The 27,543-nt window shown below is 42.5% G+C and overlaps 14 non-coding genes across 14 annotated transcripts; all 14 read right to left on the reverse strand.

Moving 5' to 3' along the window:
- Positions 1–479: 479 nt before the first annotated feature.
- trnal-uaa (transfer RNA leucine (anticodon UAA)) lies at positions 480–562 on the reverse strand. The gene has a single exon. It is a non-coding gene; the product is annotated as a tRNA-Leu (tRNA).
- Positions 563–6,185: 5,623 nt separating this feature from the next.
- On the reverse strand, positions 6,186–6,257 carry trnat-cgu (transfer RNA threonine (anticodon CGU)). Its single transcript has one exon. It is a non-coding gene; the product is annotated as a tRNA-Thr (tRNA).
- Positions 6,258–6,624: 367 nt separating this feature from the next.
- trnal-uaa (transfer RNA leucine (anticodon UAA)) lies at positions 6,625–6,707 on the reverse strand. The gene has a single exon. It is a non-coding gene; the product is annotated as a tRNA-Leu (tRNA).
- Positions 6,708–9,342: 2,635 nt separating this feature from the next.
- Positions 9,343–9,425, reverse strand: trnal-uaa (transfer RNA leucine (anticodon UAA)). The gene has a single exon. It is a non-coding gene; the product is annotated as a tRNA-Leu (tRNA).
- A 2,204-nt stretch (positions 9,426–11,629) lies between these two features.
- Positions 11,630–11,701, reverse strand: trnat-cgu (transfer RNA threonine (anticodon CGU)). The gene has a single exon. It is a non-coding gene; the product is annotated as a tRNA-Thr (tRNA).
- A 367-nt stretch (positions 11,702–12,068) lies between these two features.
- On the reverse strand, positions 12,069–12,151 carry trnal-uaa (transfer RNA leucine (anticodon UAA)). The gene has a single exon. It is a non-coding gene; the product is annotated as a tRNA-Leu (tRNA).
- A 2,211-nt stretch (positions 12,152–14,362) lies between these two features.
- trnat-ugu (transfer RNA threonine (anticodon UGU)) lies at positions 14,363–14,434 on the reverse strand. Its single transcript has one exon. It is a non-coding gene; the product is annotated as a tRNA-Thr (tRNA).
- A 367-nt stretch (positions 14,435–14,801) lies between these two features.
- Positions 14,802–14,884, reverse strand: trnal-uaa (transfer RNA leucine (anticodon UAA)). Its single transcript has one exon. It is a non-coding gene; the product is annotated as a tRNA-Leu (tRNA).
- Positions 14,885–17,089: 2,205 nt separating this feature from the next.
- trnat-cgu (transfer RNA threonine (anticodon CGU)) lies at positions 17,090–17,161 on the reverse strand. Its single transcript has one exon. It is a non-coding gene; the product is annotated as a tRNA-Thr (tRNA).
- A 367-nt stretch (positions 17,162–17,528) lies between these two features.
- On the reverse strand, positions 17,529–17,611 carry trnal-uaa (transfer RNA leucine (anticodon UAA)). Its single transcript has one exon. It is a non-coding gene; the product is annotated as a tRNA-Leu (tRNA).
- Positions 17,612–19,829: 2,218 nt separating this feature from the next.
- trnak-cuu (transfer RNA lysine (anticodon CUU)) lies at positions 19,830–19,901 on the reverse strand. Its single transcript has one exon. It is a non-coding gene; the product is annotated as a tRNA-Lys (tRNA).
- A 367-nt stretch (positions 19,902–20,268) lies between these two features.
- trnal-uaa (transfer RNA leucine (anticodon UAA)) lies at positions 20,269–20,351 on the reverse strand. The gene has a single exon. It is a non-coding gene; the product is annotated as a tRNA-Leu (tRNA).
- Positions 20,352–22,546: 2,195 nt separating this feature from the next.
- Positions 22,547–22,618, reverse strand: trnam-cau (transfer RNA methionine (anticodon CAU)). Its single transcript has one exon. It is a non-coding gene; the product is annotated as a tRNA-Met (tRNA).
- Positions 22,619–22,985: 367 nt separating this feature from the next.
- Positions 22,986–23,068, reverse strand: trnal-uaa (transfer RNA leucine (anticodon UAA)). The gene has a single exon. It is a non-coding gene; the product is annotated as a tRNA-Leu (tRNA).
- Between the last annotated feature and the right edge of the window lie 4,475 nt (positions 23,069–27,543).

A 27,543-nucleotide genomic window follows, 5' to 3' on the forward strand; every position in this document is an offset into this window, starting at 1 on the left:
ATGCCCACTTGTGCTGAAAGAATTGAGCGTGGACAGGGACAAGGCCTTGGTGAGGTTTGAACTCATGACCCCTGGTTTACGAAACGAATGCTCTGCCTCTGAGCTACAAGGCCAAACCACCACAAGCCACCTTGGGTCCACCCACTTCTCTGATAGGGACGAGCATGTTAATTGAGGGTTAACAATTGGCTTAATTTTGATTCTTTCCTTCTCTGCTTTTGCATTGCCAAATTAATAAAGATTGCAGAAGTTCCTGTGTGGTTTGGCTGGCTGGTGGTGCTACCAGTAAATGAACTTTTGAAAGCGTACTGCCCAGTGGAACTGAAGCAAGAACACTAATCTGAAATACATTTATCCCTTTAATTTATTTTCAGTTGAGCTGAAGATCCACGTTGTGAAAATGCCACACTTAACCTTCAGAAGGTGAGAGCATTTCACAAAGACAAATTATACAGAAGAGGTGCTCTTGAACAACAAGCTACCAGAAGTAGGGATCGAACCCACGCGGGCATTTGCCCATTGGATCTTAAATCCAACACATTAACCACTCAGCCATTCTGGTGGTATGGCTAATAATTTGGCAAATTAGGTGACCTTCCTGCCAGCTAGTGAAGCTCAGCCAGGTGAGGTTATCCTGTGACGATGTCAGCTCTGAAAAGGTCCAACATTAATTTGGGAGGATCAACTCCTCCTTAACCTCGTGTGGCATAAACTCAGTTTGTCTGACTGTACTCAAAGAAAAAAAGCGAATCCCGTATCAGTGTTCAGTGTGGAAACCACTCTGCCAAGCCTGAATAAGGACCCTGGCAATGACAAAGAGGAGCAGATGTAATTGCCAGGTACCTTCTGACGATCATGCCAGTGTACTTATTTTCTGAGTCTTGTTCATATCCATAAAAATGTGGAGAGATCTTCAAATAGGGTTTGATGGAAGAACTTCACATGCCTAGGCAATCACACATTCCTTTAATCAAAACAATGGCTTGATGACTAATTTTAATGACGATCTCTGTGGTCGCAATTTGGAGGGAGCGACTCTCCCTTGTCAGTTCATTCTTTTCATGGAAGAAGACATTTGCTGACCTCTGCTGGGTTCCCATATAAAACATCCAAATCTTGCGGTTACAGTGTGAGAGGAGTGTCCACAGTTTTTAGACGAGTGGGTGGAAAACCCGCAGAGGATGTTAAGCCTGATAACAATTCGAATGCTCTATTATGGATACGACCTAAGCCAATGCTCATTATTTAACATCTGGACAGGGACTGATTTTGCTAGAGGAATTCGGGTTACCTGAAGAATAAAATGTTGCGATTTCGATGGTTCACTAACTGTTTCTCTGGAACGTTACTCTAAGCACGTTGCCGGTTCTTAAGCAGGATTTTACACAGCAAAGTGGAATTTGATGAAGGATGGTTGATTGGTAAAGTATGGAGCAAGGCGTAAAGTCGTTACGTCTTGCGGGATCACCCTGCCTCGGGGAAGTCTGCTGCCAACGTGAACCTTTGATCTTTTCGGAAAGACTGGCTTTTCTCTGACAGACTGTGCTGCGAACCGTTCTGTCAGAGTGGCAAAAAGGAAAAGGTTAAGGGCTAGAACAGACTTTTCGTCACTCCGAGTGACTGTTTGGGTTTTGAGGAGATGGGACTGTTGCCGCTTGTGCACTTGCCAGTTTTCTGTCAGCTTCATTCAAAGAACAACTCTCAGGCCAAGGCAACGTTTCCCTTAAAACACTGTCGCCTTTTGCCCTCAGCATTGGAGGTGCCTCCGTTGGTTCCTTTTCTATTTTTTTTCTATTTTTTTTTTTTTTGCCACGTTTCTACACAGGACATGTGTCAACTTTTACAAACGACAGATTGAGACAAGATTTAGAAAGGGGCCAAATGGAGTAATTTTACGAGCGGATTTTGACTTCTGTTGAAGTACCAGAAGCACGATTCCTTAGTCCGTTTTCATTTCTGCAGGCTACACTTTTTTTTAACTTATCAATGCACTTTCACGTGTCTCAAAACACAAGCAATTTGATGATGGTTTCGTCCGTTTAAAGGAGATGGACGTCTGAAGCAGAGCTCCGCTAGCAGCGGCTTTATTTTCCCACGTATTTCATATTATTTAGAGGTATCCTGTATTTAACCCGACCAAGGAACTTCCACTACAATATACAAGCATGAGTAACAAGAAGAAAAGTCAGAAAGAACCGGAAAAGAAACTTAAAGCTGCATCAAAGTCCGGACAGACTTCCGGCCTGAGTGCAAGTGTAAGGTATGGCCTCATGGAGACTGACCTGGAACAGGCAGAAGAGTGCGCAGAATTCCTGGGACCCCGCTCCATTGTATCGCCTCCAGTCGAGAGTGAAAATGGGAGCGAAGGCGCAAGAGATACAGGTCGCGAGGGATCGCCGATTTCTGAGGATCATTCGAGACTAGAAAGGGCTCTGCAGGACGTGCTCTCATCTACTCATCGCGAGCCTGTAACAGGAGCTGCATTTTCACTTGCGGAGCACGAAAGCCGAAGCGAACTGTCCGAACTGAAAGAGATGATCGCTACACAGAAAGAGATGATCGCTACACTGGCCACTGCCCATGGTTACGGCCATGAATGAGCTTAAGAAAGATAACACAAATGATCTTAAGAAGGTGGCCATTGAGCTCAAGAAGGATAACAAAGATAAGGAAACGCGTCTATTTAAACGTTTCGACGTGAACTTTAAAGGCATGTTGGAGAAATTAGTGAACACATTGAAGAAACTAATTCCAAACTGAAAAGGCTTGATGATCATATTAATGACGTTTCAGATCAGCTGGAAGACGTTAAGCAGGGACTCACGGCTTGAGTGGAAACAGCGGAACAACTGGCATCTAACGCCGATGAAAAAGCCACAGCTGCGAACTCAGAATGCAAAAAACTTGGAGACAGACTTGCAGCCCTGGAGGATGGGTGCAGAAGAAATAATATAAGAATTGAGGGTATACCTGAGAAACGAGAAAGCTCAAGCCCAGTGAAATTTGCAGTAGAATTACTGTCTAAAATAATTGGAGATGACTTTAAACTCGACAATGAGATAGCCACAGCTTATCGTACAAAGATACCAAGCGCCTTTAAACCTAGGTCTTTTATTGTCCGCTTCGAACGACTAAGATGTAAGCTTGATGTGATGGCACTTCTCAGACACAAGCAAGAGATTATATTCGAAAATAATCTTATTCGTATTTTTCCCGATTTCTCACCATCAACAGCTGCAAAACGCAGATCCTACATCGACATTAAAAGGATGCTACGGGAAGCCGATATCAAATACAGCCTCTTGTATCCTGCCAAACTGAAAGTGAAAGTTCAAGATCGACATTATATTTTCTTCAGCAAAGAAGAAGCTGGAAAAGAATTAAAGAAGCTGTTTCCGACACTTTTTTGAAAGTTAATTAAAATTAAAGAGCCGTATTCTATCAAGGCACGGGAAGGACCTATGATCTGATCGCTGGATCCATGTTTAAAGAGACTGGTATTATAATTATACATCCCTTATTTTCTTTTTTTTTTTTTTTATCTGGACTTTATATGTTATATGTTTATGTTTTAATCAGAGTTATAGAGTTATAGACGTGAGTGTGAAAATGTGGAAGCGATTAAAGTAGGATTGGTTTTTTTTTTTTTTTTTTTTTATTTTATTTATTTATTTATTTATTTTTTATTTTACTATACCTTAAAGTAGACTGTTTAACTTCATACCCTTGGTTTATTGCTTGTTCTACTATTTATACAATTACTATTATACTATTACAGTATGAATTACCAGGTTTATCCTAGACTAGTTTTTAAAATCATTCCCAGGGTTGTTTTTTTTTTTTGTTTTTTTTTTTTTTTTTAAATCTTAATATCTTAACTTAAAAGCACTGAAGATTATTTCAAGCTTAAATATTGTTAATGAGAACATTTTCGGCAGATAGTATTAAGGATTTAACTGTAAAAGATATCTCTGTTTTAATTCTGTAACGCCGCTGCAGGGTGGGGTTTGTTTTGTTTTGGACGTGCTCTGTCTCTTCGTATGTCAGAGGACTGGAACATCGCGAAGTGGGATCTAGCCTCATGTGGGGAGGCAAAATGGGGGGGGGGGGGGGATAAAGGGGGGAGAGAAGGAGAGCAGGTTATATCTAATCTATTCTTGTAATCCTTATAATTATAAATATCAATGCAACAACAGGCTAAAATGCAACAACTCATGGGGAATCTTAAATCGTTTTTTAAACAGTTAGATTCAATAATAACCTCATTCATTTGGAACTCAAAACACCCACGTATCCGAAGAGCGACCCTACAAAGACCTCAGGCAGAAGGTGGCATGGCTTTACCTAATTTTCAGTTTTATTACTGGACAGCAAACATACAAGCCATAAAAACCTGGACACAAATAAATGCACATACACAGGCTTGGTCTGCAATAGAAGTAAAATCCTGTAGCACTTCTTTATATTCCCTGCTCTGCTCTCCAATAAATGAAAGTTATCGCAAATATACTAATAACCCAATTGTGCTTTACTCACTCAGAATATGGAACCAAATTAGGAAGCATTTTAAGATGGAAAATCTTTTATCAGTGGCACCTCTGCAAGGGAACCACCTCTTTCAACCTTCGCAAGTATATCCAGTTTTTAATACTTGGAAAAGTTTTGGGATTAAAATGCTCAGAGATCTTTATATAGACAACATATTTACATCTTTTGAACAATTACGTTCAAAATGTAACCTCCCAGCTACACATTTCTTTTACTATCTTCAAATTAGAAATTTTGTTAAACAGAAATTGCCCGATTTCCCCCACCTTGCACCCTCCACAATGCTGGAAAAAATACTGCTCAATTCCGAGGAAACAAACACTATTTCCGCAATATATAAAAATCTTATTAGAGTCCCTACCTTTCAAAGATCCAAGAGGACATTGGGAAGAAGATCTCTTAATCAATATATCAGAAAAGGAGTGCAAGGTAGCAAAGCAGAGAATTCACTCGAGTTCTATATGCCAAAGCATAGAATTATTCAACTAAAAATTATATATCGAGCTCATCTGTCTCGCTTAAAACTGTCCAAAATGTTTCCAGGCCAGGATCCAACCTGCAAGCGCTGCAACCAAGCTCCTGCCTCACTGGGTCACATGTTCTGGGCCTGCACCAAACTAACATCATTTTGGACAAAAATTTTTAAGTGCCTCTCAGACAGCCTTAGTATCACAATCCCTCCTAACCCACTAACAGCTGTGTTTGGTGTCCTTCCAGATGGACTGGAATTGGAGAAGGACAAGCAAACGGTGATTGCATTCACTACACTCTTGGCACGCAGACTTATTTTGTTAAATTGGAAGAATCCTAATTCTCCTCTTATAAGTCAGTGGGAAACCGATGTTTTATATTATTTGAAATTGGAAAAAATCAAATTTTCAGTTAGAGGATCTGTACAAAATTTTTTCAAAACTTGGCAGGATTTAATCAATATTATTTTAGAATAAGAGAATTAACTATTATTGCATTTAACTCCCTTCTCCATCTCTTATTTATATAGATATTTACTTCTCCCCTTCTTTTGTCTAATGTTGCCTATTAAAAAGCTTAAAGCAATTTTCCTATAGGTAAGCTCTCCTTCTCAGGGGTGGGGTTTGATTTGTTTTCAAATTTGTTGGGTTATAAATTGATCTGTTTGTATGGAATGATTACAATGAAAATTAATAAAATAAAAATATTAAAAAAAAAACAAAAAACAAAAAAAACACAAGAATTTTAGCCAGTGAAATGAAAAGAAAGTAACCGAATTCTATGTAATTTACAACCTTCATTTTCCTTTTTATGTGTTTTCCAGACAACGTGAAAGCTGGCCTGAGATCGTGACGATTGCAGACATTTTACTTTAGCACCCTGTCAAGCCCCTTCCCTCCAAATACTTTTTCGGTCATTCCTTGTTAGAAGCAAAGGCTTTCCTAACCTCAAGACACACGTTCATTAGAGAATGTGTTTAACAAACACATTGATGATCATTGTGAACAAAATGCCTTCATAATTTCATGCACCTAGAAATTCTATCCTGTCTGAGGGATTCAGCGAAACCAGGAAAGATTTACCCTTCAACCTCTGAAATGAATGTCTAGGTTGAGTCGCTTAAAAATGCCCTCTGGTGCTGAAGGTCTTGAACACAGAGAGGAACAAGGCCTTGGTGAGGTTTGAACTTATGACCCCTGGTTTACGAGACCAATGCTCTGCCTCTGAGCTACAAGGCCAAACCACCACAAGCCTGCTTGGGTCCACCCACTTCTCTGATAGGGACGAGCATGTTAATTGAGGGTTAACAGTTGGCTTAATTTTGATTCTTTCCTTCTCTGCTTTGGCATTACCAAGTTAATAAAGATTGCAGAAGTTCCTTTGTGGTTTGGCTAACTGGTGGTGCTACCAGTATACAAACTTTTGAAAGCATACTGCCCAGTGGAATTGAAACAAGAACACTAATCTGAAATACATTTATGCCTTTAATGTATTTTCAGTTGAGCTGAAGATCCACGTTGTGAAAATGCCACACTTAATCTTCAGAAGGTGGGAGCATTTCACAAAGTCAAGATTGTACAGAAGAGGTGCTCTTGAACAAGAAGCTACCAGAAGTGGGGATCGAACCCACGTGGGCATTTGCCCATTGGATCTTAAGTCCAACGCCTTAACCACTCGGCCATTCTGGTGGTATGGGTGGGGTGTTCAATCAACCCTTGTCTCCGCCACACCATGAAACCTGCACTCATTCTTCTCGCTCCTTCAGGAACTGGTGGAGTCTCCTCTTCTGTTCTTGCGTGGGATTCCAGAAGGAGTGACTTCCTATTCAGGGGACACATCTCGCTTCCTTTACTTTGTTGCCATGTTTTGGATGTTTACATCATGAAATCCTAAACCGATTCTGGTTCCTGGAGTGACACCTAACCATCCCGAGTATAGCTCCCGTCGCACTGAAAAGCTTGACAGATTCACTGGGAGGATTTGTTTGGATTTGAAACGATTGCCGTTCAGGAGTCGGGTGGCTAATCATGGCACACTCTTAGTTTTTGGCAAATTAGGTGTCCTTCGATCCAGCTAGTGAAACTCAGCCAGGTGAGGTTATCCTGTGACGATGTCAGCTCTAAAAAGGTCCAACTTTAATTTGGGAGGTTCAACTGCTCCTTAACCTCGTGTGGCATAAACTCAGTTTGTCTGACTGTACTCAGAGAAAAAAAGCGAATCCCGTATCAGTGTTCGGTGTGGAAACCACTCTGCCAAGCCTGACTAAGGATCCTGGCAATGACAAAGAGGAGCAGATGTAATTACCGGGTACCTTCCGATGATCATGCAAGTGAAATTATTTTCTGAGTCTTGTTCATATCCATAAAAATGTGGAGAGGTCTTCAAATAGGGTTTGATGGAAGAACTTCATATGCCTAGGCAAAATCACATTACTTTAATCAAATCAATGGCTTGATGACTAATTTTAATGACGATCTCTGTTGTCGCAATTAGGAGGGAGCGACTCTCCCTTGTCAATTCATTCTTTTCATGGAAGAAGACGTTTGCTGACCCCCGCTGGGTTCCGGTATAAAACATCCAAATCTTGCGGTTACAGTGTGAGAGGAGTGTCCACAGTTTTTAGACGAGTGGGTGGAAAACCCGCAGAGGAGGTTAAGCCTGATAACAATTCGAATGCTCTTTTATGGACACGACCTAAGCCAATGCTCATTATTTAACATCTGGACAGAGACTGATTTTGCTAGAGGAATTCGGGTTACCTGAAGAATAAAATGTTGCGATTTCGATGGTTCACTAACTGTTCTCTGGAATGTTACTCTGAGCACGTTGCCGTTCTTAAGCAGGATTTTACACAGCAAAGTGGACTTTGATGAAGGATGGTTGATTGGTAAAGTATGGAGCAAGGCGTAAAGTCGTTACGTCTTGCGGGTTCACCCTGCCTCGGGGAAGTCTGCTGGCAACGTGAACCTTTGATCTTTTCGGAAGACTGGCTTTCTCTGACAGACTGTGCTGCGAACCGTTCTGTCAGAGTGGCAAAAAGGAAAAGGTTAAGGGCTAGAACAGACTTTTCGTCACTCCGAGTGACTGTTTGGGTTTTTGAGGAGATGGGACTGTTGCCGCTTGTGCACTTGCCAGTTTTCTGTCAGCTTCATTCAAAGAACAACTCTCAGGCCAAGGCAACATTTCCCTTAAACCACTGTCGCCTTTTACCCTCAGCATTGGAGGTGCCTCCGTTGGTTCCTTTTCTATTTTTTTCTATTTTTTTTTTTTTTGCCACGTTTCTACACAGGACATGTGTCAACTTTTACAAACGACAGATTGAGACAAGATTTAGAAAGGGGCCATATGGAGTAATTTTATGAGCGGATTTTGACTTCTGTTGAAGTACCAGAAGCACGATTCCTTAGTCCGTTTTCATTTCTGCAGGCTACACTTTTTTTAACTTATCAATGCACTTTCACGTGTCTCAAAACACAAGCATTTTAGCCAGTGAAATGAAAAGAAAGTAACCGAATTCTATGTAATTTACAACCTTCATTTTCCTTTTTATCTGTTTTCCAGACAACGTGAAAGCTGGTCTGAGATCGTGACGATTGCAGAAATTTTACTTTAGCACCCTGTCAAGCCCCTTCCCTCCAAATACTTTTTCGGTCATTCCTTGTTAGAAGCAAAGGATTTCCTAACCTCAAGACACACGTTCATTAGAGAATGTGTTTAACAAACACATTGATGATCATTGTGAAGAAAATGCCTTCATAATTCCGTGCACCTAGAAATTCTATCCTGTCTGAGGATTCAGCGAAACCAGGAAAGATTTTCCCTTCAATGAATGTCTAGGTTAAGTCGCTTAACAAAGCCCTCTGGTGCTGAAGGTCTTGAACACAGAGAGGGACAAGGCCTTGGTGAGGTTTGAACTCACAACCCCTGGTTTACAAGACCAATGCTCTGCCTCTGCCAAACCACCACAAGCCTGTTTGGGTCCACCCACTTCTCTGATAGGGACGAGCATGTTAATTGAGGGTTAACAGTTGGCTTAATTTTGATTCTTTCCTTCTCTGCTTTGGCATTACCAAGTTAATAAAGATTGCAGAAGTTCCTTTGTGGTTTGGCTAACTGGTGGTGCTACCAGTATACAAACTTTTGAAAGCATACTGCCCAGTGGAATTGAAACAAGAACACTAATCTGAAATACATTTATCCCTTTAATGTATTTTCAGTTGAGCTGAAGATCCATGTTGTGAAAATGCCACACTTAATCTTCAGAAGGTGAGAGCATTTCACAAAGTCAAGATTGTACAGAAGAGGTGCTCTTGAACAAGAAGCTACCAGAAGTGGGGATCCAACCCACGCGGGCATTTGCCCATAGGATCTTAAGTCCAACGCCTTAACCACTCGGCCATTCTGGTGGTATGGGTGGGGAGTTCAATCAACCCTTGTCTCCGCCACACCATGAAACCTGCACTCACTCTTCTCGCTCCTTCAGGAACTGGTGGAGTCTCCTCTTCTGTTCTTGCGTGGGATTCCAGAAGGAGTGACTTCCTATTCAGGGGACACATCTCGCTTCCTTTACTTTGTTGCCATGTTTTGGATGTTTACATCATGAAATCCTAAACCGATTCTGGTTCCTGAAGTGACACCTAACCATCCCGAGTATAGCTCCCGTCGCACTGAAAAGCTTGACAGATTCACTGGGAGGATTTGTTTGGATTTGAAACGACTGCTGTTGAGGAGTCGGGCGGCTAATCATGGCACACTCTTAGTTTTTGGCAAATTAGGTGTCCTTCCTGCCAGCTAGTGAAACTCAGCCAGGTGAGGTTATCCTGTGACGATGTCAGCTCTGAAAAGGTCCAACATTAATTTGGGAGGTTCAACTCCTCCTTAACCTCGTGTGGCATAAACTCAGTTTGTCTGACTGTACTCAGAGAAAAAAAGCGAATCCTGTATCAGTGTTCGGTGTGGAAACCACTCTGCCAAGCCTGACTAAGGATCCTGGCAATGACAAAGAGGAGCAGATGTAATTACCGGGTACCTTCTGACGATCATGCAAGTGTAATTATTTTCTGAGTCTTGTTCATATCCATAAAAATGTGGAGAGGTCTTCAAATAGGGTTTGATGGAAGAACTTCATATGCCTAGGCAATATCACATTCCATTAATCAAATCAATGGCTTGATGACTAATTTTAATGACGATCTCTGTTGTCGCAATTAGGAGGGAGCGACTCTCCCTTGTCAATTCATTCTTTTCATGGAAGAAGACGTTTGCTGACCCCCGCTGGGTTCCGGTATAAAACATCCAAATCTTGCGGTTACAGTGTGAGAGGAGTGTCCACAGTTTTTAGACGAGTGGGTGGAAAACCCGCAGAGGAGGTTAAGCCTGATAACAATTCGAATGCTCTTTTATGGACACGACCTAAGCCAATGCTCATTATTTAACATCTGGACAGAGACTGATTTTGCTAGAGGAATTCGGGTTGCCTGAAGAATAAAATGTTGCGATTTCGATGGTTCACTAACTGTTCTCTGGAACGTTACTCTAAGCACGTTGCCGTTCTTAAGCAGGATTTTACAGCGCAAAGTGGACTTTGATGATGGATTGTTGATTGGTAAAGCATGGAGCAAGGCGTAAAGTCGTTACGTCTTGCGGGTTCGCCCTGCCTCGGGGAAGTCTGTTTCAACATGAACCTTTGATCTTTTCGGAAGACTGGCTTTCTCTGACAGACTGTGCTGCGAACCGTTCTGTCAGAGTGGCAAAAAGGAAAAGGTTAAGGGCTAGAACAGACTTTTCGTCACTCCGAGTGACTGTTTGGGTTTTTGAGGAGATGGGACTGTTGCCGCTTGTGCACTTGCCAGTTTTCTGTCAGCTTCATTCAAAGAACAACTCTCAGGCCAAGGCAACGTTTCCCTTAAAACACTGTCGCCTTTTACCCTCAGCATTGGAGGTGCCTCCGTTGGTTCCTTTTCTATTTTTTTCTATTTTTTTTTTTTTGCCACGTTTCTACACAGGACATGTGTCAACTTTTACAAACGACAGATTGAGACAAGATTTAGAAAGGGGCCAAATGGAGTAATTTTATGAGCGGATTTTGACTTCTGTTGAAGTACCAGAAGCACGATTCCTTAGTCCGTTTTCATTTCTGCAGGCTACACTTTTTTTAACTTATCAATGCACTTTCACGTGTCTCAAAACACAAGCATTTTAGCCAGTGAAATGAAAAGAAAGTAACCGAATTCTATGTAATTTACAACCTTCATTTTCCTTTTTATCTGTTTTCCAGACAACGTGAAAGCTGGTCTGAGATCGTGACGATTGCAGAAATTTTACTTTAGCACCCTGTCAAGCCCCTTCCCTCCAAATACTTTTTCGGTCATTCCTTGTTAGAAGCAAAGGATTTCCTAACCTCAAGACACACGTTCATTAGAGAACATGTTTAACAAACACATTGATGATCATTGTGAAGAAAATGCCTTCATAATTCCGTGCCCCTAGAAATTCTATCCTGTCTGAGGATTCAGCGAAACCAGGAAAGATTTTCCCTTCAATGAATGTCTAGGTTAAGTCGCTTAAAAATGCCCTCTGGTGCTGAAGGTCTTGAACACAGAGAGGGACAAGGCCTTGGTGAGGTTTGAACTCACGACCCCTGGTTTACAAAACCAATGCTCTGCCTCTGAGCTACAAGGCCAAACCACCACAAGCCTGTTTGGGTCCACCCACTTCTCTGATAGGGACGAGCATGTTAATTGAGGGTTAACAGTTGGCTTAATTTTGATTCTTTCTTTCTCTGCTTTGGCATTACCAAGTTAATAAAGATTGCAGAAGTTCCTTTGTGGTTTGGCTAACTGGTGGTGCTACCAGTATACAAACTTTTGAAAGCATACTGCCCAGTGGAATTGAAACAAGAACACTAATCTGAAATACATTTATCCCTTTAATGTATTTTCAGTTGAGCTGAAGATCCATGTTGTGAAAATGCCACACTTAATCTTCAGAAGGTGAGAGCATTTCACAAAGTCAAGATTGTACAGAAGAGGTGCTCTTGAACAAGAAGCTACCAGAAGTGGGGATCGAACCCACGCGGGCATTTGCCCATAGGATCTTAAGTCCAACGCCTTAACCACTCGGCCATTCTGGTGGTATGGGTGGGGAGTTCAATCAACCCTTGTCTCCGCCACACCATGAAACCTGCACTCACTCTTCTCGCTCCTTCAGGAACTGGTGGAGTCTCCTCTTCTGTTCTTGCGTGGGATTCCAGAAGGAGTGACTTCCTATTCAGGGGACACATCTCGCTTCCTTTACTTTGTTGCCATGTTTTGGATGTTTACATCATGAAATCCTAAACCGATTCTGGTTCCTGGAGTGACACCTAACCATCCCGAGTATAGCTCCCGTCGCACTGAAAAGCTTGACAGATTCACTGGGAGGATTTGTTTGGATTTGAAACGACTGCTGTTGAGGAGTCGCGGCGGCTAATCATGGCACACTCTTAGTTTTTGGCAAATTAGGTGTCCTTCCTGCCAGCTAGTGAAACTCAGCCAGGTGAGGTTATCCTGTGACGATGTCAGCTCTGAAAAGGTCCAACATTAATTTGGGAGGTTCAACTTCTCCTTAACCTCGTGTGGCATAAACTCAGTTTGTCTGACTGTACTCAGAGAAAAAAAAGCGAATCCTGTATCAGTGTTCGGTGTGGAAACCACTCTGCCAAGCCTGACTAAGGATCCTGGCAATGACAAAGAGGAGCAGATGTAATTACCGGGTACCTTCTGACGATCATGCAAGTGTAATTATTTTCTGAGTCTTGTTCATATCCATAAAAAATGTGGAGAGGTCTTCAAATAGGGTTTGATGGAAGAACTTCATATGCCTAGGCAATATCACATTCCATTAATCAAATCAATGGCTTGATGACTAATTTTAATGACGATCTCTGTTGTCGCAATTTGGAGGGAGCGACTCTCCCTTGTCAATTCATTCTTTTCATGGAAGAAGACGTTTGCTGACCCCCCCGCTGGGTTCCAGTATAAAACATCCAAATCTTGCGGTTACAGTGTGAGAGGAGTGTCCACAGTTTTTAGACGAGTGGGTGGAAAACCCGCAGAGGAGGTTAAGCCTGATAACAATTCGAATGCTCTTTTATGGACACGACCTAAGCCAATGCTCATTATTTAACATCTGGACAGGGACTGATTTTGCTAGAGGAATTCGGGTTACCTGAAGAATAAAATGTTGCGATTTTTGATGGTTCACTAACTGTTCTCTGGAACGTTACTCTGAGCCCGTTGCCGTCTTAAGCAGGATTTTACAGCGCAAAGTGGACTTTGATGATGGATTGTTGATTGGTAAAGCATGGAGCAAGGCGTAAAGTCGTTACGTCTTGCGGGTTCGGCCCTGCCTCGGGGAAGTCTGCTTTCAACATGAACCTTTGATCTTTTCGGAAGACTGGCTTTCTCTGACAGACTGTGCTGCGAACCGTTCTGTCAGAGTGGCAAAAAGGAAAAGGTTAAGGGCTAGAACAGACTTTTCGTCACTCCGAGTGACTGTTTGGGTTTTTGAGGAGATGGGACTGTTGCCGCTTGTGCACTTGCCAGTTTTCTGTCAGCTTCATTCAAAGAACAACTCTCAGGCCCAGGCAACGTTTCCCTTAAAACACTGTCGCCTTTTACCCTCAGCATTGGAGGTGCCTCCGTTGGTTCCTTTTCTATTTTTTTCTATTTTTTTTTTTTTGCCACGTTTCTACACAGGACATGTGTCAACTTTTACAAACGACAGATTGAGACAAGATTTAGAAAGGGGCCAAATGGAGTAATTTTATGAGCGGATTTTGACTTCTGTTGAAGTACCAGAAGCACGATTCCTTAGTCCGTTTTCATTTCTGCAGGCTACACTTTTTTTAACTTATCAATGCACTTTCACGTGTCTCAAAACACAAGCATTTTAGCCAGTGAAATGAAAAGAAAGTAACCGAATTCTATGTAATTTACAACCTTCATTTTCCTTTTTATCTGTTTTCCAGACAACGTGAAAGCTGGTCTGAGATCGTGACGATTGCAGAAATTTTACTTTAGCACCCTGTCAAGCCCCTTCCCTCCAAATACTTTTTCGGTCATTCCTTGTTAGAAGCAAAGGATTTCCTAACCTCAAGACACACGTTCATTAGAGAACATGTTTAACAAACACATTGATGATCATTGTGAAGAAAATGCCTTCATAATTCCGTGCCCCTAGAAATTCTATCCTGTCTGAGGATTCAGCGAAACCAGGAAAGATTTTCCCTTCAATGAATGTCTAGGTTAAGTCGCTTAAAAATGCCCTCTGGTGCTGAAGGTCTTGAACACAGAGAGGGACAAGGCCTTGGTGAGGTTTGAACTCACGACCCCTGGTTTACAAAACCAATGCTCTGCCTCTGAGCTACAAGGCCAAACCACCACAAGCCTGTTTGGGTCCACCCACTTCTCTGATAGGGACGAGCATGTTAATTGAGGGTTAACAGTTGGCTTAATTTTGATTCTTTCTTTCTCTGCTTTGGCATTACCAAGTTAATAAAGATTGCAGAAGTTCCTTTGTGGTTTGGCTAACTGGTGGTGCTACCAGTATACAAACTTTTGAAAGCATACTGCCCAGTGGAATTGAAACAAGAACACTAATCTGAAATACATTTATCCCTTTAATGTATTTTCAGTTGAGCTGAAGATCCATGTTGTGAAAATGCCACACTTAATCTTCAGAAGGTGAGAGCATTTCACAAAGTCAAGATTGTACAGAAGAGGTGCTCTTGAACAAGAAGCTACCAGAAGTGGGGATCGAACCCACGCGGGCATTTGCCCATAGGATCTTAAGTCCAACGCCTTAACCACTCGGCCATTCTGGTGGTATGGGTGGGGAGTTCAATCAACCCTTGTCTCCGCCACACCATGAAACCTGCACTCACTCTTCTCGCTCCTTCAGGAACTGGTGGAGTCTCCTCTTCTGTTCTTGCGTGGGATTCCAGAAGGAGTGACTTCCTATTCAGGGGACACATCTCGCTTCCTTTACTTTGTTGCCATGTTTTGGATGTTTACATCATGAAATCCTAAACCGATTCTGGTTCCTGGAGTGACACCTAACCATCCCGAGTATAGCTCCCGTCGCACTGAAAAGCTTGACAGATTCACTGGGAGGATTTGTTTGGATTTGAAACGACTGCTGTTGAGGAGTCGGGCGGCTAATCATGGCACACTCTTAGTTTTTGGCAAATTAGGTGTCCTTCCTGCCAGCTAGTGAAACTCAGCCAGGTGAGGTTATCCTGTGACGATGTCAGCTCTGAAAAGGTCCAACATTAATTTGGGAGGTTCAACTTCTCCTTAACCTCGTGTGGCATAAACTCAGTTTGTCTGACTGTACTCAGAGAAAAAAAGCGAATCCTGTATCAGTGTTCGGTGTGGAAACCACTCTGCCAAGCCTGACTAAGGATCCTGGCAATGACAAAGAGGAGCAGATGTAATTACCGGGTACCTTCTGACGATCATGCAAGTGTAATTATTTTCTGAGTCTTGTTCATATCCATAAAAATGTGGAGAGGTCTTCAAATAGGGTTTGATGGAAGAACTTCATATGCCTAGGCAATATCACATTCCATTAATCAAATCAATGGCTTGATGACTAATTTTAATGACGATCTCTGTTGTCGCAATTTGGAGGGAGCGACTCTCCCTTGTCAATTCATTCTTTTCATGGAAGAAGACGTTTGCTGACCCCCGCTGGGTTCCAGTATAAAACATCCAAATCTTGCGGTTACAGTGTGAGAGGAGTGTCCACAGTTTTTAGACGAGTGGGTGGAAAACCCGCAGAGGAGGTTATGCCTGATAACAATTCGAATGCTCTTTTATGGACACGACCTAAGCCAATGCTCATTATTTAACATCTGGACAGGGACTGATTTTGCTAGAGGAATTCGGGTTACCTGAAGAATAAAATGTTGCGATTTTGATGGTTCACTAACTGTTCTCTGGAATGTTACTCTGAGCACGTTGCCGTTCTTAAGCAGGATTTTACAGCGCAAAGTGGACTTTGATGATGGATGGTTGATTGGTAAAGCATGGAGCAAGGCGTAAAGTCGTTACGTCTTGCGGGTTCGCCCTGCCTCGGGGAAGTCTGCTGGCAACATGAACCTTTGATCTTTTCGGAAGACTGGCTTTCTCTGACAGACTGTGCTGCGAACCGTTCTGTCAGAGTGGCAAAAAGGAAAAGGTTAAGGGCTAGAACAGACTTTTCGTCACTCCGAGTGACTGTTTGGGTTTTTGAGGAGATGGGACTGTTGCCGCTTGTGCACTTGCCAGTTTTCTGTCAGCTTCATTCAAAGAACAACTCTCAGGCCAAGGCAACATTTCCCTTAAAACACTGTCGCCTTTTACCCTCAGCATTGGAGGTGCCTCCGTTGGTTCCTTTTCTATTTTTTTCTATTTTTTTTTTTTTGCCACGTTTCTACACAGGACATGTGTCAACTTTTACAAACGACAGATTGAGACAAGATTTAGAAAGGGGCCAAATGGAGTAATTTTATGAGCGGATTTTGACTTCTGTTGAAGTACCAGAAGCACGATTCCTTAGTCCGTTTTCATTTCTGCAGGCTACACTTTTTTTAACTTATCAATGCACTTTCACGTGTCTCAAAACACAAGCATTTTAGCCAGTGAAATGAAAAGAAAGTAACCGAATTCTATGTAATTTACAACCTTCATTTTCCTTTTTATCTGTTTTCCAGACAACGTGAAAGCTGGCCTGAGATCGTGACGATTGCAGAAATTTTACTTTAGCACCCTGTCAAGCCCCTTCCCTCCAAATACTTTTTCGGTCATTCCTTGTTAGAAGCAAAGGATTTCCTAACCTCAAGACACACGTTCATTAGAGAATGTGTTTAACAAACACATTGATGATCATTGTGAAGAAAATGCCTTCATAATTCCGTGCACCTAGAAATTCTATCCTGTCTGAGGATTCAGCGAAACCAGGAAAGATTTTCCCTTCAATGAATGTCTAGGTTAAGTCGCTTAAAAATGCCCTCTGGTGCTGAAGGTCTTGAACACAGAGAGGGACAAGGCCTTGGTGAGGTTTGAACTCACGACCCCTGGTTTACGAGACCAATGCTCTGCCTCTGAGCTACAAGGCCAAACCACCACAAGCCTGCTTGGTTCCACCCACTTCTCTGATAGGGACGAGCATGTTAATTGAGGGTTAACAGTTGGCTTAATTTTGATTCTTTCCTTCTCTGCTTTGGCATTACCAAGTTAATAAAGATTGCAGAAGTTCCTTTGTGGTTTGGCTAACTGGTGGTGCTACCAGTATACAAACTTTTGAAAGCATACTGCCCAGTGGAATTGAAACAAGAACACTAATCTGAAATACATTTATCCCTTTAATGTATTTTCAGTTGAGCTGAAGATCCACGTTGTGAAAATGCCACACTTAATCTTCAGAAGGTGAGAGCATTTCACAAAGTCAAGATTGTACAGAAGAGGTGCTCTTGAACAAGAAGCTACCAGAAGTGGGGATCAAACCCACGCGGGCATTTGCCCATTGGCTCTTAAGTCCAACGCCTTAACCACTCGGCCATTCTGGTGGTATGGGTACGGAGTTCAATCAACCCTTGTCTCCGCCACACCATGAAACCTGCACTCACTCTTCTCGCTCCTTCAGGAACTGGTGGAGTCTCCTCTTCTGTTCTTGCGTGGGATTCCAGAAGGAGTGACTTCCTATTCAGGGGACACATCTCGCTTCCTTTACTTTGTTGCCATGTTTTGGATGTTTACATCATGAAATCCTAAACCGATTCTGGTTCCTGGAGTGACACCTAACCATCCCGAGTATAGCTCCCGTCGCACTGAAAAGCTTGACAGATTCACTGGGAGGATTTGTTTGGATTTGAAACGACTGCTGTTGAGGAGTCGGGCGGCTAATCATGGCACACTGTTAGTTTTTGGCAAATTAGGTGTCCTTCCTGCCAGCTAGTGAAACTCAGCCAGGTGAGGTTATCCTGTGACGATGTCAGCTCTGAAAAGGTCCAACATTAATTTGGGAGGTTCAACTCCTCCTTAACCTCGTGTGGCATAAACTCAGTTTGTCTGACTGTACTCAGAGAAAAAAAGCGAATCCTGTATCAGTGTTCGGTGTGGAAACCACTCTGCCAAGCCTGACTAAGGATCCTGGCAATGACAAAGAGGAGCAGATGTAATTACCGGGTACCTTCTGACGATCATGCAAGTGTAATTATTTTCTGAGTCTTGTTCATATCCATAAAAATGTGGAGAGGTCTTCAAATAGGGTTTGATGGAAGAACTTCATATGCCTAGGCAATATCACATTCCATTAATCAAATCAATGGCTTGATGACTAATTTTAATGACGATCTCTGTTGTTGCAATTTGGAGGGAGCGACTCTCCCTTGTCAATTCATTCTTTTCATGGAAGAAGACGTTTGCTGACCCTCGCTGGGTTCCAGTATAAAACATCCAAATCTTGCGGTTACAGTGTTAGAGGAGTGTCCACAGTTTTTAGATGAGTGGGTGGAAAACCCGCAGAGGAGGTTAAGCCTGATAACAATTCGAATGCTCTTTTATGGACACGACCTAAGCCAATGCTCATTATTTAACATCTGGACAGGGACTGATTTTGCTAGAGGAATTCGGGTTACCTGAAGAATAAAATGTTGCGATTTTGATGGTTCACTAACTGTTCTCTGGAATGTTACTCTGAGCACGTTGCCATTCTTAAGTAGGATTTTACAGCGCAAAGTGGACTTTGATGATGGATGGTTGATTGGTAAAGTATGGAGCAAGGCGTAAAGTTGTTATGTCTTGCGGGTTCGCCGTGCCTCGGGGAAGTCTGCTGCCAACGTGAACCTTTGATCTTTTCGGAAGACTGGCTTTCTCTGACAGACTGTGCTGCGAACCGTTCTGTCAGAGTGGCAAAAAGGAAAAGGTTAAGGGCTAGAAGAGACTTTTCGTCACTCTGAGTGACTGTTTGGGTTTTTGAGGAGATGGGACTGTTGCCGCTTGTGCACTTGCCAGTTTTCTGTCAGCTTCATTCAAAGAACAACTCTAAGGCCAAGGCAACGTTTCCCTTAAAACACTGTCGCCTTTTGCCCTCAGCATTGGAGGTGCCTCCGTTGGTTCCTTTTCTATTTTTTTCTATTTTTTTTTTTTTTTTGCCACGTTTCTACACAGGACATGTGTCAACTTTTACAATTGACAGATTGAGACAAGATTTAGAAAGGGGCCAACTGGAGAAATTTTACGAGCGGATTTTGACTTCTGTTGATGTACCAGAAGCACGATTCCTTAGTCCGTTTTCATTTCTGCAGAGTACACTTTTTTTAACTTATCAATGCACTTTCACATGTCTCAAAACACAAGCATTTTAGCTAGTGAAATGAAAAGAAAGTAACCGAATTCTATGTAATTTACAACCTTCATTTTCCTTTTTATCTCTTTTCCAAACAATGTGAAAGCTGGCCTGAGATTGTGACAATTGCAGACATTTTACTTTAGCACCCTGTCAAGCCCCTTCCCTCCAAATACTTATTCGGTCATTCCTTGTTAGAAGCAAAGGCTTTCCTAACCTCAAGACACACTTTCATTAGAGAATGTGTTTAACAAACACATTGATGATCATTGTGAACAAAATGCCTTCATAATTCTGTGCACCTAGAAATTCTATCCTGTCTGAGGGATTCAGCGAAACCAGGAAAGATTTTCCCTTCAACCTCTGAAATGAATGTCTGGGTTGAATCGCTTAAAAATGCCCTCTGGTGCTGAAAGTTTTGAACATGGAGTCAGACAAGGCCTTGGTGAGGTTTGAACTCACGACCCTTGGTTTAAGAGACCAATGCTCTGCCTCTGAGCTACAAGGCCAAACCACAGCAAGCCTGCTTGGGTCCACCCACTTCTCTGATAGGGACGAGCATGTTAATTGAGGGTTAACAGTTGGCTTAATTTTGATTCTTTCCTTCTCTGCTTTTGCATTACCAAGTTAATAAAGATTGCAGAAGTTCCTGTGCGGTTTGGCTAGCTGGTGATGGTACCAGTATACAAACTTTTGAAAGCATACTGCCCAGTGGAATTGAAACAAGAACACTAATCTGAAATACATTTATCCCTTTAATGTATTTTCAGTTGAGCTGAAGATCCACGTTGTGAAAATGCCACACTTAATCTTCAGAAGGTGAGAGGATTTCACAAAGTCAAGATTGTACAGAAGAGGTGCTCTTGAACAACAAGCTACCAGAAGCGGGGATCTAACCCACGTGGGCATTTGCCCATTGCATCTTAAGTCCAACGCCTTAACCACTCGGCTATTCTGGTGGTACGGGTGGGAAGTTCAATCAACCCTTGTCTCCGCCACACCATGAAACCTGCACTCATTCTTCTCGCTCCTTCAGGAACTGGTGGAGTCTCCTCTTCTGTTCTTGCGTGGGATTCCAGAAGGAGTGACTTCCTATTCAGGGGACACATCTCGCTTCCTTTACTTTGTTGCCATGTTTTGGATGTTTACATCATGAAATCCTAAACCGATTCTGGTTCCTGGAGAGACACCTAACCATCCCGAGTATAGCTCCCGTCGCACTGAAAAGCTTGACAGATTCACTGGGACGATTTGTTTGGATTTGAAACGATTGCCGTTAAGGTGTCGGGCGGCTAATCATGGCACACTCTTAGTTTTTGGCAAATTAGGTGTCCTTCGTGCCAGCTAGTGAAACTCAGCCAGGTGAGGTTATCCTGTGACGAAGTCAGCTCTGAAAAGGTCCAACATTAATTTGGGAGGTTCAACTCCTCCTTAACCTCGTGTGGCATAAACTCAGTTTGTCTGACTGTACTCAGAGAAAAAAAGCGAATCCCGTATCAGTGTTCGGTGTGGAAACCACTCTGCCAAGCCTGACTAAGGATCCTGGCAATGACAAAGAGGAGTAGATGTAATTACCGGGTACCTTCCGATGATCATGCAAGTGTAATTATTTTCTGAGTCTTGTTCATATCCATAAAAATGTGGAAAGGTCTTCAAATAGGGTTTGATGGAAGAACTTCATATGCCTAGGCAATATCACATTCCTTTAATCAAATCATGGCTTGATGACTAATTTTAATGACGATCTCTGTTGTCGCAATTTGGAGGGAGCGACTCTCCCTTGTCAATTCATTCTTTTCATGGAAGAAGACGTTTGCTGACCCCCGCTGGGTTCCGGTATAAAACATCCAAATCTTGCGGTTACAGTGTGAGAGGAGTGTCCACAGTTTTTAGACGAGTGGGTGGAAAACCCGCAGAGGAGGTTAAGCCTGATAACAATTCGAATGCTCTTTTATGGACACGACCTAAGCCAATGCTCATTATTTAACATCTGGACAGGGACTGATTTTGCTAGAGGAATTCGGTTACCTGAAGAATAAAATGTTGCTATTTCGATGGTTCACTAACTGTTCTCTGGAATGTTACTCTGAGCACGTTGCCGTTCTTAAGCAGGATTTTACACAGCAAAGTGGACTTTGATGAAGGATGGTTGATTGGTAAAGTATGGAGCAAGGCATAAAGTCGTTACATCTTGCGGGTTCACCCTGCCTCGGGGAAGTCTGCTGGCAACGTGAACCTTTGATCTTTTCGGAAGACTGGCTTTCTCTGACAGACTGTGCTGCGAACCGTTCTGTCAGAGTGGCAAAAAGGAAAAGGTTAAGCGCTAGAACAGACTTTTCGTCACTCCGAGTGACTGTTTGGGTTTTTGAGGAGATGGGACTGTTGCCGCTTGTGCACTTGCCAGTTTTCTGTCAGCTTCATTCAAAGAACAACTCTCAGGCCAAGGCAACGTTTCCCTTAAAACACTGTCGCCTTTTGCCCTCAGCATTGGTGGTGCCTCCATTGGTTCCTTTTCTATTTTTTTTTTTTTTTGCCACGTTTCTACACAGGACATGTGTCAACTTTTACAAACGACAGATTGAGACAAGGTTTAGAAAGGGGCCAAATGGAGTAATTTTACGAGCGGATTCTGACTTCTGTTGGAGTACCAGAAGCACGATTCCTTAGTCCGTTTTCATTTCTGCAGGCTACACTTTTTTTAACTTATCAATGCACTTTCACATGTCTCAAACCACCAGCATTTTAGCCAGTGAAATGAAAAGAAATTAACCGAATTCTATGTAATTTACAACCTTCATTTTCCTTTTTATCTGTTTTCCAGACAACGTGAAAGCTGGTCTGAGATCGTGACGATTGCAGAAATTTTACTTTAGCACCCTGTCAAGCCCCTTCCCTCCAAATACTTTTTCGGTCATACCTTGTTAGAAGCAAAGGATTTCCTAACCTCAAGACACACGTTCATTAGAGAATGTGTTTAACAAACACATTGATGATCATTGTGAAGAAAATGCCTTCATAATTCCGTGCACCTAGAAATTCTATCCTGTCTGAGGATTCAGCGAAACCAGGAAAGATTTTCCCTTCAATGAATGTCTAGGTTAAGTCGCTTAAAAATGCCCTCTGGTGCTGAAGGTCTTGAACACAGAGAGGGACAAGGCCTTGGTGAGGTTTGAACTCATGACCCCTGGTTTATGAGACCAATGCTCTGCCTCTGAGCTACAAGGCCAAACCACCACAAGCCTGCTTGGGTCCACCCACTTCTCTGATAGGGACGAGCATGTTAATTGAGGGTTAACAGTTGGCTTAATTTTGATTGTTTCCTTCTCTGCTTTGGCATTACCAAGTTAATAAAGATTGCAGAAGTTCCTTTGTGGTTTGGGTAACTGGTGGTGCTACCAGTATACAAACTTTTGAAAGCATACTGCCCAGTGGAATTGAAACAAGAACACTAATCTGAAATACATTTATCCCTTTAATGTATTTTCAGTTGAGCTGAAGATCCACGTTGTGAAAATGCCACACTTAATCTTCAGAAGGTGAGAGCATTTCACAAAGTCAAGATTGTACAGAAGAGGTGCTCTTGAACAAGAAGCTACCAGAAGTGGGGATCGAACCCACGCGGGCATTTGCCCATAGGATCTTAAGTCCAACGCCTTAACCACTCTGCCATTCTGGTGATATGGGTGGGGAGTTCAATCAACCCTTGTCTCCGCCACACCATGAAACCTGCACTCACTCTTCTCGCTCCTTCAGGAACTGGTGGAGTCTCCTCTTCTGTTCTTGCGTGGGATTCCAGAAGGAGTGACTTCCTATTCAGGGGACACATCTCGCTTCCTTTACTTTGTTGCCATGTTTTGGATGTTTACATCATGAAATCTTAAACCGATTCTGGTTCCTGGAGTGACACCTAACCATCCCGAGTATAGCTCCCGTCGCACTGAAAAGCTTGACTGATTCACTGGGAGGATTTGTTTGGATTTGAAATGACTGCCGTTGAGGAGTCGGGCGGCTAATCATGGCACACTGTTAGTTTTTGGCAAATTAGGTGTCCTTCCTGCCAGCTAGTGAAACTCAGCCAGGTGAGGTTATCCTGTGACGATGTCAGCTCTGAAAAGGTCCAACATTAATTTGGGAGGTTCAACTCCTCCTTAACCTCGTGTGGTATAAACTCAGTTTGTCTGACTGTACTCAGAGAAAAAAAGCGAATCCTGTATCAGTGTTCGGTGTGGAAACCACTCTGCCAAGCCTAACAAAGGATCCTGGCAATGACAAAGAGGAGCAGATGTAATTACCGGGTACCTTCTGACGATCATGCAAGTGTAATTATTTTCTGAGTCTTGTTCATATCCATAAAAATGTGGAAAGGTCTTCAAATAGGGTTTGATGGAAGAACTTCATATGCCTAGGCAATATCACATTCCTTTAATCAAATCAATGGCTTGATGACTAATTTTAATGACGATCTCTGTTGTCGCAATTTGGAGGGAGCGACTCTCCCTTGTCAATTCATTCTTTTCATGGAAGAAGACGTTTGCTGACCCCCGCTGGGTTCCGGTATAAAACATCCAAATCTTGCGGTTACAGTGTGAGAGGAGTGTCCACAGTTTTTAGACGAGTGGGTGGAAAACCCGCAGAGGAGGTTATGCCTGATAACAATTCGAATGCTCTTTTATGGACACGACCTAAGCCAATGCTCATTATTTAACATCTGGACAGGGACTGATTTTGCTAGAGGAATTCGGGTTACCTGAAGAATTAAATGTTGCGATTTCGATGGTTCATTAACTGTTCTCTGGAACGTTACTCTGAGCACGTTGCCGTTCTTAAGCTGGATTTTACAGCGCAAAGTGGAATTTGATGAAGGATGGTTGATTGGTAAAGTATGGAGCAAGGCGTAAAGTCGTTACGTCTTGCGGGTTCGCCCTGCCTCGGGGAAGTCTGCTGCCAACGTGAACCTTTGATCTTCTCGGAAGACTGGCTTTCTCTGACAGACTGTGCTGCGAACCGTTCTGTCAGAGTGTCAAGAAGGAAAAAGTTAAGGGCTAGAACAGACCTTTCATCACTCCGAGTGACCGGAACTGTTGCCGTTTGTGCACATGGCAAGTTTCTGCCAGCTTAATTCAAAGAACAACTCTCAGGCCAAGGCAACGTTTCCCTTGAAACTCTGTCGCCTTTTGCCCTTAACATTGGAGGTGCCTCCAGTGGATCCTTTTGTATTTTTTTCTATTTTTTTTTTTTTTTGCCGCATTTCTTCACGGGACATGTGTCTACTTTACAAATGTCAAATTGAGAGAAGATTTAGAAATGGGCCAAATGGAGTAATGTTATGAGCGGCTTTTGACTTCTGTTGAACTGCCCGAAGCATGATTCCTTAGTCCGTTTTCATTTCTGCCGACTACACTTTTTTTAACTTATCAATGCACTTTCACGTGTCTCAAAATGCAAGCATTTTAGCCAGTGAAATGAAAAGAAAGTAACCGAATTCTATGTAATTTACAAGCTTCATTTTATCTGTTTTCCGGACAACGTGAAAGCTGGCCTGAGATTGTGACGATTGTGGGAATTTTACTTTAGCACCCTGTCAAGCCCCTTCCCTCCAAATACTTATGCGGTCATTCCTTGTTAGAAGCAAAGACTTTCCTAACCTTAAGATATAAGTTCATTAGAGAATATGTTTAACAAACGCATTGATGATCATTGCTTGGGTCCACCCACTTCTCTGATAGGGATGACCATGTTAATTGAAGGTTAACAGTTGGCTTACTTTTGATTTTTTCTTCTCTGCTTTTGCATTACCAAGTTAATTCCAAATGTGCAAAAGCAACCAAATTACAAATTTACCGTTCAGAAAATTAAAGGAACACTTTTTAATCAGAGTATAGCATCAAGTCAATGAAAACTCTGGGATTTTGATCTGGTCAGTTAAGTAGCAGAGGGGGTTGTTAATCAATTTCAGCTGCTTTGGTGTTAATGACATTAACAACAGGGGCACTAGAGGGGCAACAATGAGATGACCCCCAAAACAGGAATGGTGTAACATGTGGAGGCCAGTGACATTTTACCTTCCTCGTCTTTTCCTCTTCCTATTTTTTCACTAGTTTTGCATTTGGCTATGATCAGTGTCACTACTGGTAGCATGAGGCAATACCTGGACACTACAGAGGTTGCACAGGCAGTTCAACTTCTCCAGGATGGCACATCAATGCATACCATTGCCAGAAGGTTTGCTGTGTCTCCCAACACAGTCTGAAAGGCATGGAACATATATTCTAGGAGACAGGCAGTTACTTTAGGACAGCTGGACAAGGCTGTTGAAGGTCCTTTACCCATCAGCAGGACCAGTATCTGCTCCTTTGGGCAAGGAGAAACAGGATGAGCACTGCCAGAGCCTTTCAAAATGACCTCCAGCAGGCCACTGTTGTGAATATCTCTGACCAAACAATTGGAAACAGACTTCATAATGGTGGCCTGAGGGCCCAACATCCTCTAGTGGGCTCTATGCTCACTGCCTGGCACCGTAGAGCTCGATTGGCATTTGCCATAGAATACCAGAATTAGCAGGTCCACCACTGGTGTCCTTTGCTTTTCATAAATGAGAGCAGGTTCACCATGAGCACATGTGACAGACCTGAAAGGGTCTGGAGAAGCCATGGAGAATGTTATGCTGCCTGTAACATCGTTCAGCATGACCGGTTTGGTGGTGGGTCAGTGATGGCCTGGGGTGGCATATCCATGGAGGGATGCACAGACCTCTACAGGCTAGACAACCGCACCTTGACTGCCTTTAGGTATTGGGATGAAGTCCTTAGACCCATTGTCGGACCCATTGTCGGACCCTATGCTGGTGCAGTCCATACTGGGTTCCTCCTGGTGCACAATAATGCCTGAAGGATGCTCGCCTGTCCTAAATTCAACAAACACCTCTGGGACATAATTTTTCGGTCCATCCGACGCTGCCAGGTTGCACCTCAGACGGAGATCCACCATGACACCATCCGTCTTTTAATAGTTTACAGGCCATCCCTTTTGAAGCCCTTATTGACTGTCCTGTACTTCTGTGTTAATGTTCAGCACTGATTTCAGCAATGTACATATGCCATTGCATTGCCCCCTGGTGGCAGGTAGCTTCAGAGCAGCTAGTTCTTTAAAAAATATGAAGACATTCAGCACAGTTTATTTCATAGCAATTAAAAAAAACATGGACGTGCATGTACAGCTTATTAAGAACTAAACTGTTCAACTCACCATGTATAAAAGAGGGAAAATATATTTGTCCAGATCCTCTCCATTATGCTATAAGGTCAAAGTATGTTTTCACATTGTTTGTTGTCTTGAAGACTTCAGTATGTCACCTCAAATGCCCTTTGATTCTTCCAGGCTACTTGCCCTCTCATGCAGAACATATACAATTCTGAGCACCACAATGCATATATTTTACATTAGGCTTCTAATAATTGTAACATCTCATCTCCAAGCTGAGCAGTGAACCAATGAAAAAGGTTTTATCCCAAGCAATTCTGTCTGCCAAAAAAATATTTATTATGTTTGTCTGGTCCAAAACTCTTATGGTAGACCACCTCTTTTAAGTACCGCTTTAAAATAAAAAGCTGATATGAGAACGTGACTTTACATGTCAAGAATTTGTCCGGCTCCTGCTTCTTGATCAGTTACAAAAGACCCAAAAGGAATTTGTTCATTCTTGAACTCTTTTATGGCCCTTCAGTTTATGGTAAAAAAAAATGCCACCATAAAGGCCAAAGTTAATATTAATATGGGGACCTGACAAATTTCCAGATCATTTTGTCACTTGGTTGTCATCAAAATTCATGATTTGTTGCACTAAAAGTAATGAATGCCTACAAAATTCATAAGCCTGTTAAAAACACGATGTTTGTCCCCATCCCTCCCCTAACATTTGCTTTCATAGAGGACAGATTTATGGTGCCATGGTTCCTATCACAGCCCAAATTATGAAGACTTGAGCTGGATTGTTTCTCCTTGTACTCAGATGAGGTTGTTTTCATGTTCTTCACTTTCCTCCCACATCTGAAAGACATCCGAGTTTGTTCATTTGACCTTTCTATAGATAGTATGGATGTTTGAGTGCACCCTGTAATAAAACTGTGTCCCATCCAGGGTTGGCTTCTACTT

The sequence above is a fragment of the Erpetoichthys calabaricus genome, chromosome 2 (genome assembly GCF_900747795.2).
Source record: "Erpetoichthys calabaricus chromosome 2, fErpCal1.3, whole genome shotgun sequence".
In the NCBI taxonomy this organism is placed as follows: Eukaryota; Metazoa; Chordata; class Cladistia; order Polypteriformes; family Polypteridae; genus Erpetoichthys; species Erpetoichthys calabaricus.